The sequence below is a fragment of the Coregonus lavaretus genome, assembly GCF_964263955.1.
Source record: "Coregonus lavaretus genome assembly, contig: SUPER_35_unloc_2, whole genome shotgun sequence".
In the NCBI taxonomy this organism is placed as follows: Eukaryota; Metazoa; Chordata; class Actinopteri; order Salmoniformes; family Salmonidae; genus Coregonus; species Coregonus lavaretus.
In genome coordinates, this window is record NW_028167180.1 from 2,950,930 (window position 1) to 2,963,380 (window position 12,451).

Genomic DNA, 12,451 nt, shown 5'->3' on the forward strand with positions numbered 1-12,451 from the left:
CTATATTGAGAGAAAGATCGTCTTTTTCTGCATACGAACATTAACAGATCTCACAACGCCTGGGGAAGTATGTATCATGTCAGGAAACTCATTAATGTGACATATTATTATATTGCAATCAGACTCGCAGCACAACTGCAAAAAAGACTACCTGGAACGCTGCCAGATAGTTTGCCTGTAGATTTTTTTTTAAAGTAGTGAAAAATAAATGAACATTTGACAATTTTTTTATATATGCTAAGAACAAATGAAACCCTTTTTGTGAACTTCCCTGTGCGCAATCTCTCATTATGCGAGATCTGGGCCATTTGATTTTTACCAGTTCAAAATACCTGAGAGGAATAGCAATTGTTATGACATTTTGAGTCCTAAAGTCTTCCCCAGTTTGAATAAGGAATAGCCTACCTGCCAGTCATCAAAACATATATTAACCCGACACTTTTATAAAACATGTATACTTACCATTTTCCAGCTGCATTCAGAGTAGCCTAGCCTGGAGCATGTACTGACACGGTCATAATAAAAAGGTGGCGTTACTGAGGTGAGGCGAGGAAGACTGGCAGGAGGAGAGGGGAAGGGAGGAGCATCTGGGCATGCATCACCTGGGACAATTTTAGCTTCTTCTTCGATGAGGTTTAGCGGTGGTTGGCATCGAATAAATGTTGCAATTCTGCCACCTACTAGACTGGAGTATAACTCCTTTATATTTTGCCTGAATTGAAATCATAATAAATAATAAATAAAATAATAAAATAAACACCCCCTACTCCACTATTTAAATACCCTACCATCTAACCCAATCACAAAAAAAACACCACCCTAATCCACTATTTAAATACCCTACCATCTAACACACTCACAAAAAACCCACCACCCTACTCCACTATTTAAATACCCTACCATCTAACCCAATCACTAAAAACCCACCACCCTACTCCACTATTTAAATACCCTACCATCTAACCCAATCACTAAAAACCCACCACCCTAATCCACTATTTAAATACCCTACCATCTAACACACTCACAAAAAACCCACCACCCTACTCCACTATTTAAATACCCTACCATCTAACCCAATCACTAAAAACCCACCACCCTACTCCACTATTTAAATACCCTACCATCTAACCCAATCACTAAAAACCCACCACCCTACTCCACTATTTAAATACCCTACCATCTAACCCAATCACTAAAAACCCACCACCCTACTCCACTATTTAAATACCCTACCATCTAACCCAATCACTAAAAACTCACCACCCTACTCCACTATTTAAATACCCTACCATCTAACCCACTCACTAAAAACCCACCACCCTACTCCACTGTTGAAATACCCTACCATCTAACCCACTCACTAAAAACCCACCACCCTACTCCACTATTTAAATACCCTACCATCTAACCCACCCACTAAAAACCCACCACCCTACTCCACTATTTAAATACCCTACCATCTAACCCACTCACTAAAAGCCCACCACCCTACTCCTCCATAATATCTGGCATGCTCACGGTTCCTCCATAATATGTGGCATGCTCACGGTTCCTCCATAATATCTGGCATGCTCACGGTTCCTCCATAATATCTGGCATGCTCACGGTTCCTCCATAATATCTGGCATGCTCACGGTTCCTCCATAATATCTGGCATGCTCCCGGTTCCTCCATAACATCTGGCATGCTCACGGTTCCTCCATAATATCTGGCATGCTCCCGGTTCCTCCATAATATCTGGCATGCTCACGGTTCCTCCATAATATCTGGCATGCTCCCGGTTCCTCCATAATATCTGGCATGCTCCCGGTTCCTCCATAATATCTGGCATGCTCCCGGTGACGTTACTGAGGTGAGGCGAGGAAGACTGGCAGGAGGAGAGGGGAAGGGAGGAGCATCTGGGCATGCATCACCTGGGACAATTTTAGCTTCTTCTTCGATGAGGTTTAGCGGTGGTTGGCATCCAATAAATGTTGCAATTCTGCCACCTACTAGACTGGAGTATAACTCCTTTATATTTTGCCTGAATTGAAATCATAATAAATAAAAAATAAAATAATAAAATAAACACCCCCTACTCCACTATTTAAATACCCTACCATCTAACCCAATCACAAAAAAACCCAGCACCCTACTCCACTATTTAAATACCCTACCATCTAACCCACCCACTAAAAACCCACCACCCTACTCCACTATTTAAATACCCTACCATCTAACCCACTCACTAAAAACCCACCACCCTACTCCACTGTTGAAATACCCTACCATCTAACCCACTCACTAAAAACCCACCACCCTACTCCACTATTTAAATACCCTACCATCTAACCCACTCACTAAAAACTCACCACCCTACTCCACTATTTAAATACCATACCATCTAACCCACTCACTAAAACCCACCACCGTAATCCACTATTTAAATACCCTACCATCTAACCCACTCACTAAAAACCCACCACCCTACTCCACTGTTGAAATACCCTACCATCTAACCCACTCACTAAAAACCCACCACCCTACTCCACTATTTAAATACCCTACCATCTAACCAACCCACTAAACACCCACCACCCTACTCCACTATTTAAATACCCTACCATCTAACCCACTCACTAAAAGCCCACCACCCTACTCCTCCATAATATCTGGCATGCTCACGGTTCCTCCATAATATCTGGCATGCTCACGGTTCCTCCATAATATCTGGCATGCTCCCGGTTCCTCCATAATATCTGGCATGCTCCCGGTGACGTTACTGAGGTGAGGCGAGGAAGACTGGCAGAAGGAGAGGGGAAGGGAGGAGCATCTGGGCATGCATCACCTGGGACAATTTTAGCTTCTTCTTCGATGAGGTTTAGCGGTGGTTGGCATCCAATAAATGTTGCAATTCTGCCACCTACTAGACTGGAGTATAACTCCTTTATATTTTGCCTGAATTGAAATCATAATAAATAATTAATAAAATAATAAAATAAACACCCCCTACTTCACTATTTAAATACCCTACCATCTAACCCAATCACAAAAAAAACCACCACCCTTCTCCACTATTTAAATACCCTACCATCTAACCCACCCACTAAAAACCCACCACCCTACTCCACTATTTAAATACCCTACCATCTAACCCAATCACTAAAAACCCACCACCCTACTCCACTATTTATATACCCTACCATCTAACCCACTCACAAAAAACCCACCACCCTACTCCACTGTTGAAATACCCTACCATCTAACCCACTCACTAAAAACCCACCACCCTACTCCACTATTTAAATACCCTACCATCTAACCCACTCACTAAAAACCCACCACCCTACTCCACTGTTGAAATACCCTACCATCTAACCCACTCACTAAAAACCCACCACCCTACTCCACTATTTAAATACCCTACCATCTAACCCACCCACTAAAAACCCACCACCCTACTCCACTATTTAAATACCCTACCATCTAACCCACTCACTAAAAACCCACCACCCTACTCCACTGTTGAAATACCCTACCATCTAACCCAATCACTAAAAACCCACCACCCTACTCCACTATTTAAATACCCTACCATCTAACCCACTCACTAAAAACCCACCACCCTACTCCACTATTTAAATACCCTACCATCTAACCCACTCATTCAAAACCCACCCCCCTACTCCACTATTTAAATACCCTACAATCTAACCCACTCAGAAAAAAACCACGACCCTACTCCCCTTTTTAAATACCCTACCATCTAACCCACTTACTAAAAACCCACCACCCTACTCCTCCATAATATCTGGCATGCTCACGGTTCCTCCATAATATCTGGCATGCTCACGGTTCCTCCATAATATCTGGCATGCTCACGGTTCCTCCATAATATCTGGCATGCTCCCGGTTCCTCCATAATATCTGGCATGCTCACGGTTCCTCCATAATATCTGGCATGCTCACGGTTCCTCCATAATATCTGGCATGCTCACGGTTCCTCCATAATATCTGGCATGCTCACGGTTCCTCCATAATATCTGGCTCACGTGAGAGAGGGAACAGCTGGCTCTAACCTACTTATTGTCCCATCCCTTACCGCCAGACAAGAAAGAATTTGCCAGTGAGAAGTCTCGCCCTGGAGCAGCCCCTCCGTGGGGCGGGGGCAATAAGTAGTCCACTCGAGTGGCCCCGTACTGATCCAAATAAATGAGAGAGTGGGGTGTCTCGCTTTCTCTACCGTCTCTGACTTTAGATATCCCTGTTTTTCTATGGTCAAAAGACGACAATAGCCACAAGACTGTTGACAACCAAAGCAACCATTACTGCAGTTGTTTAACATAGCAGTCAACCTATTTCCTGTAGTCTCAAAATGATTAAACGTTTTATTTCATGTAAAGTTTATTTTAGATTTCTACATCAAATAGAGCACACTTTGGCTAGGCTAATGTGGCTTCTACCTGACGACATTACTCTTGGTAATAGCCTGAAATTCACATCTCCCATGTAGATAGAGATCATTAACATAACTCTCAGTGTTCAGCCCTTCTTTTCTGCCAAACATTCCTTTGTTCATTGAGCAGCTTTTCTGCATGAGCTAGGCGGTGGAGACCATAGAGAATGATAGAGGGCTCTAGTGGCCAAAAGGTTGTATTAGCATGGTCAAAGCCATTGAGGGATTACACCATTTTAATATAGTCAACTGGATGAGACTTTCAACATCATTCGCTGATCCCTCCTGATGACCCAGTTGGGGTCATGTCCAACCGGGTCATCAGGAGGGATCAGCCAATCGTGAAGAAGAAAATGGACTACTATGTGAAGAATGGAAATTGCCTCAATGGTGCTGCCCATGCTGTCACAGATGCATACAGACACGGATACAAAGGTGAGTCCTCTATCTGTCTATATTATGGAGACCAGCTTCAGCACTCTGCATAGACACAGGAAGTAGGGGTGCTGAGGGTGCTGAGGGTGCTGCCCCCCCCCCCCAAATAATAATAATAAAATAATAACAAATTCACAACATTTTTGTGAACTAGGCCTTTATTACTCATGTATGAGATATACAGTATATACAGTACCAGTCAAAAGTTTGGACCACCTACTCATTCAAGGGTTTTTCTTTATTTTTACTATTCTCTACATTGTAGAATAATAGTGAAGAAATCAAAACTATGAAATAACACATATGGAATCATGAGCTCCTGAGTGGCGCAGTGGTCTAAGGCACTGCATCGCAGTGCTAACTGTGCCACTAGAGATCCTGGTTCGAATCCAGGCTCTGTCGCAGCCGGCCGCGACCGGGAGACTCATGGGCGGCGCACAATTGGCCCAGCGTCGTCTAGGGTAGGGGAGGGAATGGCCGGCAGGGATGTAGCTCAGTTGATAGAGCATGGCGTTTGCAACGCCAGGGTTGTGGGTTCGATTCCCACGGGGGGCCAGTATAAAAAAAATATCTAATCACTAACTGTAAGTCGCTCTGGATAAGAGCGTCTGCTAAATGACTAAAATGTAAATGTATATGTAGGAACCAAAAAAGTGTTAAACAAATCAAAATATATTTGAGATTCTTCAAATAGCCACCCTTTGCCTTGATCACAGCTTTGCACACTCTTGGCATTCTCTCAACCAGCTTCACTTGGAATGATTTTCCAACAGTCTTGAAGGTGTTCCCACATACGCTGAGCACTTGTTGGCTGCTTTTCACTCTGCCGTTTGACTTATCCCAAACCACCTCAATTGGGTTGAGGTCGGGGGATTGTGAGGCCAGGTCATCTGATGCAGCACTCCATCACTCTCCTTGGTAAAATAACCCTTACACAGCCTGGAGGTGAGTTGGGTCATTGTCCTGTTGAAAAACAAATGATAGTCCCACTAAGCCCAAACTAGATGGGATGGCGTATCACTACAGAATGCTGTGTTAGCCATGCTGGTTAAGTGTGCCTTGAATTCTAAATAATTCACAGACAGTGTCACCAGCAAAGCACCCCCACACCATAACACCTCCTCCTCCATGCTTTACGGTGAGAAATACAAATGCAGAGATCATCCGTTCACCCACACCGCGTCTCACAAAGACACGGCGGTTGGAACCAGAAATGTCCAATTTGGACTCCAGACCAAAGGACAAATTTAAACTGGTCTAATGTCCATTGCTCGTGTTTCTTGGCCCAAGCCGGTCTCTTCTTATTATTGGTGTCATTTAGCAGTGGTTTATTTGCAGCAATTCGACCATGAAGGCCTTATAGGCTCCTCTGAACAGTTTACATTTAACATTTAAGTCATTTAGCAGACGCTCTTATCCAGAGCGACTTACAAATTGATGCTCGAAAGGAGTTGCACAATCTGTCATGGTATGGTCTAATAATACAAGTCAGGAGGATGTTTATACAATAGAACCCAACATCAATATACAGGATTCAGGACACCCAGAAAGAACGGGTGATTTCACATGAACCACATTCAAGACCATACAGTTCAAGATGTACCCCTCCCCCTACAATCCTTTTCACTCTCTTAGCAATCAGGACCACTGAGAGGGAAAGGAAACAGCAGCAGCAACAAGATGTGAGCATCAGGATGTTTTATTATGAATCTGTTTTAGTCATCTCTTCTTCATAGTCCATGAGGCACTGTTCTATTAGAAGTCATCATTGTCAGTCATCCAGGTCCAGTGTATTGAGTTCTTCATCCAGTTCGTCCAGGTCCTCACCGGTGAAAAGGTTCTCGTCCACAGGCACGGCCTCTGCTTACTTATCATCGAGAGTCTCCTCTTCCCCGTCGTGCCCGTTCTCCTCCACACCTCCACAAGCCCGGTTCAGCTGGTCATCATTAATTTCCTTTGTTGGCTTCGATTTGGCTGTGAATCTGTCAACTGCAGCAACAGTTATTCCGGTGTTGTCAACTTCCTTTGGAACAAACCTGGCTAGATCGATGTCCTCGAACTCCTGAACATCTTCAACCTCTTCAACGTCATCATCGTCCTCAACATATTTTATGTAATCAGCCTCCTCATCGTCATCATCAGCCAGATCAGGGCAGAACTCAAATACTTGACGGCCTCTAACCCCAAAGAACCTGCCAGCATTGAAATCAGCCTTCTTTTTCTCCATGTCCTGCTCTGCCTTGGCCACTTTCTCTTGCCTTTTCCTCTTTTTCCAGGCCAAGAAGGTCTCCAGAGTTATTCGGGTGACATTTGGTCCGAGGGCAGATCGCTCATTCTCTATCAACTCTTCCATTGAGATTTCATCTTCCTTTTCGTCCTTTTTCTTGTCTTTCTTGAGCACAAACCCGGCAGGCAATTACATTTTACATTTTTTTACATTTTACGTCATTTAGCAGACGCTCTTATCCAGAGCGACTTACAGGAGCAATTAGGGTTAAGTGCCTTGCTTAAGGGCACATCGACAGATTCTTCACCTAGTCGGCTCCGGGATTAGAACCAGCGACCTTTCGGTTACTGGCACAACACTCTTACCCACTAAGCTACCTGCCGCAATACATACAAGTGTCAGCTCCACTAGTACATACCCAAAACCAACCATATTTGTTGTTTTCAATGGCATCAAGGAAATGCTTGCAAACTATTTGGGTTTTTGAGCTTTGAGCTTTCTTCTTTTCAGCTTCTCCGTGCTTCTGGTTCACTACCTCCTCCAGCTTCTTCTCATCCCAATTATCCATGGTATCTTTCTCAAGCTCGTCATCTCTCTTGTCAACATAGAGGCTCCGTTTCTCACACTTCCTCTCGAGTGTCAAATCGTGGGAGAACCTGCACTTGTCTCCCTTGGTGCATTGGCCTTGCTTGAAGAAGGCACAGAGAACTGACTTTGGGCCCACCCCTTTAGCGACTTTCTGAGCAGCCACCACTGGCTTGAAAAGTTAGTTCAGCTCATCTAACAATTTTTTCTTGTCACCCTTTTTGTTCTTGTCCCCTTCCGCACCAACCTTACTACCAGGAACTTGCTTGACTTGCTGAGAGACATTCTTGATACATTTCTGTTGTTTTCCTCCCTTTTTGTTCTTCAAACCAAATGTCTTGTTGTCAATTATCTTTTCCTTCTTCTTCTCTTGCGTTTTTTTTTACTAACGGCGGCAGCTTGAGCTGGTTTCTTCGGAGGCATAGTGAATGATGTAACTATATTTTGAATTATTCTATTACGATAGCCACCGCTACATGAAGTACTAAAGTTGATGTTGAGATGTGTCTGTTACTTGAACTCTGTGAAGCATTTAATTTGGGCTGCAATTTCTGAGGCTGGTAACTCTAATGAACTTATCCTCTGCAGCAGAGGTAACTCTGGGTCTTCCATTCCTGTGGCGGTCCTCATGAGAGCCAGTTTCATCATAGCGCTTGATGGTTTTTGCGACTGCACTTGAAGAAACTTTCAAAGTTCTTGAAATGTTCTGTATTGACTGACGTTCATGTCTTAAAGTAATGATGAACTGTCGTTTCTCTTTGCTTATTTGAGCTGTTCTTGCCATAATATGGACTTGGTCTTTTACCAAATAGGGCTATCTTCTGTATACCCCCCCCCCCCTACCTTGTCACAACACTACTAGTGTAGATGTCAGAACACTATACCATCACCAGATAACTGACCTGTTATAGTAGTGTAGATGTCAGAACACTATACTATCACCAGATGACTGACCTGTTATAGTAGTGTAGATGTCAGAACACTATACTATCACCAGATAACTGACATGTTATAGTAGTGTAGATGTCAGAACACTATACTATCACCAGATAACTGACCTGTTATAGTAGTGTAGATGTCAGAACACTATACCATCACCAGATAACTGACCTGTTATAGTAGTGTAGATGTCAGAACGCTATACTATCACCAGATATCTGACCTGTTATAGTAGTGTAGATGTCAGAACACTATACTATCACCAGATAACTGACCTGTTATAGTAGTGTAGATGTCAGAACACTATACCATCACCAGATAACTGACATGTTATAGTAGTGTAGATGTCAGAACACTATACTATCACCAGATAACTGACCTGTTATAGTAGTGTAGATGTCAGAACACTATACTATCACCAGATAACTGACCTGTTATAGTACTGTAGATGTCAGAACACTTTACTATCACCAGATAACTGACATGTTATAGTAGTGTAGATGTCAGAACACTATACTATCACCAGATAACTGACCTGTTATAGTAGTGTAGATGTCAGAACACTATACTATCACCAGATAACTGACCTGTTATAGTAGTGTAGATGTCAGAACACTATACCATCACCAGATAACTGACCTGTTATAGTAGTGTAGATGTCAGAACACTATACTATCACCAGATAACTGACCTGTTATAGTAGTGTAGATGTCAGAACACTATACCATCACCAGATAACTGACCTGTTATAGTAGTGTAGATGTCAGAATACTATACTATCACCAGATAACTGACCTGTTATAGTAGTGTAGATGTCAGAACACTATACTATCACCAGATATCTGACCTGTTATAGTAGTGTAGATGTCAGAACACTATACTATCACCAGACAACTGACCTGTTATAGTAGTGTAGATGTCAGAACACTATACTATCACCAGACAACTGACCTGTTATAGTACTGTAGATGTCAGAACACTTTACTATCACCAGATAACTGACATGTTATAGTAGTGTAGATGTCAGAACACTATACTATCACCAGATAACTGACCTGTTATAGTAGTGTAGATGTCAGAACACTATACTATCACCAGATAACTGACCTGTTATAGTAGTGTAGATGTCAGAACACTATACCATCACCAGATAACTGACCTGTTATAGTAGTGTAGATGTCAGAATACTATACTATCACCAGATAACTGACCTGTTATAGTAGTGTAGATGTCAGAACACTATACCATCACCAGATAACTGACCTGTTATAGTACTGTAGATGTCAGAACACTATACTATCACCAGACAACTGACCTGTTATAGTACTGTAGATGTCAGAACACTTTACTATCACCAGATAACTGACATGTTATGGTAGTGTAGATGTCAGAACACTATACTATCACCAGATAACTGACCTGATATAGTAGTGTAGATGTCAGAATACTATACTATCACCAGATAACTGACCTGTTATAGTAGTGTAGATGTCAGAACACTATACTATCACCAGATAACTGACCTGTTATAGTAGTGTAGATGTCAGAACACTATACTATCACCAGATAACTGACATGTTATAGTAGTGTAGATGTCAGAACACTATACTATCACCAGATAACTGAAATGTTATAGTAGTGTAGATGTCAGAACACTATACTATCACCAGATAACTGACCTGTTATAGTAGTGTAGATGTCAGAACACTATACTATCACCAGATAACTGACCTGTTATAGTAGTGTAGATGTCAGAACACTATACCATCACCAGATAACTGACCTGTTATAGTATTGTAGATGTCAGAACACTATACTATCACTAGATAACTGACCTGTTATAGTAGTGTAGATGTCAGAACACTATACTATCACCAGATAACTGACATGTTATAGTAGTGTAGATGGCAGAACACTATACTATCATCAGATAACTGACCTGTTATAGTAGTGTAGATGTCAGAACACTATACTATCACCAGACAACTGACCTGTTATAGTAGTGTAGATGTCAGAACACTTTACTATCACCAGATAACTGACATGTTATAGTAGTGTAGATGTCAGAACACTATACTATCACCAGATAACTGACCTGTTATAGTAGTGTAGATGTCAGAACACTATACCATCACCAGATAACTGACCTGTTATAGTAGTGTAGATGTCAGAACACTATACTATCACCAGATAACTGACAAGTTATAGTAGTGTAGATGTCAGAACACTATACTATCACCAGATAACTGACCTGTTATAGTAGTGTAGATGTCAGAACACTATACTATCACCAGATAACTGACCTGTTATAGTAGTGTAGATGTCAGAACACTATAATATCACCAGATAACTGACATGTTATAGTAGTGTAGATGTCAGAACACTATACTATCACCAGATATCTGACCTGTTATAGCAGTGTAGATGTCAGAACACTATACTATCACCAGATAACTGACCTGTTATAGTAGTGTAGATGTCAGAACACTATACTATCACCAGATAACTGACCTGTTATAGTAGTGTAGATATCAGAACACTATACTATCACTAGATAACTGACCTGTTATAGCAGTGTAGATGTCAGAACACTATACCATCACCAGATAACTGACATGTTATAGTAGTGTAGATGTCAGAACACTATACTATCACTAGATAACTGACCTGTTATAGTAGTGTAGATGTCAGAACACTATACCATCACCAGATAACTGACCTGTTATAGTAGTGTAGATGTCAGAACACTATACTATCACTAGATAACTCACCTGTTATACTAGTGTAGATGTCAGAACACTATACTATCACCAGATAACTGACATGTTATAGTAGTGTAGATGGCAGAACACTATACTATCATCAGATAACTGACCTGTTATAGTAGTGTAGATGTCAGAACACTATACTATCACCAGACAACTGACCTGTTATAGTAGTGTAGATGTCAGAACACTTTACTATCACCAGATAACTGACATGTTATAGTAGTGTAGATGTCAGAACACTATACTATCACCAGATAACTGACCTGTTATAGTAGTGTAGATGTCAGAACACTATACCATCACCAGATAACTGACCTGTTATAGTAGTGTAGATGTCAGAACACTATACTATCACCAGATAACTGACATGTTATAGTAGTGTAGATGTCAGAACACTATACTATCACCAGATAACTGACCTGTTATAGTAGTGTAGATGTCAGAACACTATACTATCACCAGATAACTGACATGTTATAGTAGTGTAGATGTCAGAACACTATACTATCACTAGATAACTGACCTGTTATAGTAGTGTAGATGTCAGAACACTATACCATCACCAGATAACTGACCTGTTATAGTAGTGTAGATGTCAGAACACTATACTATCACCAGATAACTGACCTGTTAGAAGTACTGGTGACACAAGTAATTTTTCCAACAATTGTTTACAGACAGATTATTTCACTTATAATTCACTGTATCACAATTCCAGGCTTTAGAAGCTTCTGATAGGCTAATTGACATCATTTGAGTCAATTGGCGGTGTACCTGTGGATGTATTTCAAGGCCTACCTTCAAACTCAGTGCCTCTTTGCTTGACATCATGGGAAAATCTAAAAAAATCAGCCAAGACCTCAGAAAAACAATTGTAGACCTCCACAAGTCTGGTTTATCCTTGGGAGCAATTTCCAAACGCCTGAAGGTACCGCGTTCATCTGTACAAACAATAGTACGCAAGTATAAACACCATGGGACCACGCAGCCGTCATACCGCTCAGGAAGGAGACGCGTTCTGTCTCCTAGAGATGAACGTACTTTGGTGCGAAAAGTGCA

The 12,451-nt window shown here is 41.6% G+C and overlaps 1 pseudogene across 1 annotated transcript; it reads right to left on the reverse strand.

Annotated features, from left to right (window-relative positions):
* Positions 1–6,554: 6,554 nt before the first annotated feature.
* On the reverse strand, positions 6,555–8,108 carry LOC311110143 (zinc finger CCCH domain-containing protein 15-like; annotated as a pseudogene). Its single transcript has 2 exons — positions 7,478–8,108; positions 6,555–7,290 (listed from the first exon to the last, which is right to left on the reverse strand). The product of its transcript is annotated as a zinc finger CCCH domain-containing protein 15-like (transcript).
* Positions 8,109–12,451: the final 4,343 nt, after the last annotated feature.